This window comes from Pteropus medius, unplaced genomic scaffold (genome assembly GCF_902729225.1).
Source record: "Pteropus medius unplaced genomic scaffold, Ma_sr-lr_union100, whole genome shotgun sequence".
Classification (NCBI taxonomy): domain Eukaryota; kingdom Metazoa; phylum Chordata; class Mammalia; order Chiroptera; family Pteropodidae; genus Pteropus; species Pteropus medius.
The window spans coordinates 5,780,133-5,780,690 of NW_024350926.1; the positions used below are offsets into that span (position 1 = coordinate 5,780,133).

General features: G+C 42.7%; 1 pseudogene; it reads left to right on the plus strand.

Moving 5' to 3' along the window:
* The first annotated feature begins 213 nt into the window (after positions 1-213).
* Positions 214-332, plus strand: LOC120585657 (uncharacterized; annotated as a pseudogene).
* The last annotated feature ends 226 nt before the right edge of the window (positions 333-558 follow it).

Here is a 558-nt window from a genome sequence, read left to right on the forward strand (position 1 = left end):
TGCAGTATTAAACAAGATATAGTCACTGCCCTCAAAAAAAGCTCACAGGTCAGTCATAGAATAAAACAGGCAATCATAATACTCTGTTGTAAGTGTTGCGAATAGTAGCAGGTATCGTTTATACAGGAAGGCCAGCTTCTGTTCTCTCATCCCAGCCAGTAGAACACTTCCAGGTAGGTACTGCTGGCTAGATGGAGACAAAAGGTATGGGTGGTCTACAGCCATGCTACCCTGAACAAGCCCGAACTCGTCTGATCTCAGAAGCTAAGCAGGGTCGGGCCTGGTTAGTACTTGGATGGGAGACCACCTAGGAAGACCAAGTGCTGTAGGCGTGAAAAATTAAAAAATAGGGGATTGTAAGCTGACAAGGTCCTTGCATTCTGTGAGGTCAACCAAGGGTTGCCTCACTTAAAAAAATAAAAAAATTAAAAATTAAAAAAAAAAAGATGTGGATGACTTGGTACATAGGCACAGGTGTCCCTAGAAAATCTAGTCAATCCAAGAGGCCTGCTGACCACAGGCTTCTAGTCATCACTATATTTGAATTACAGTGCATTT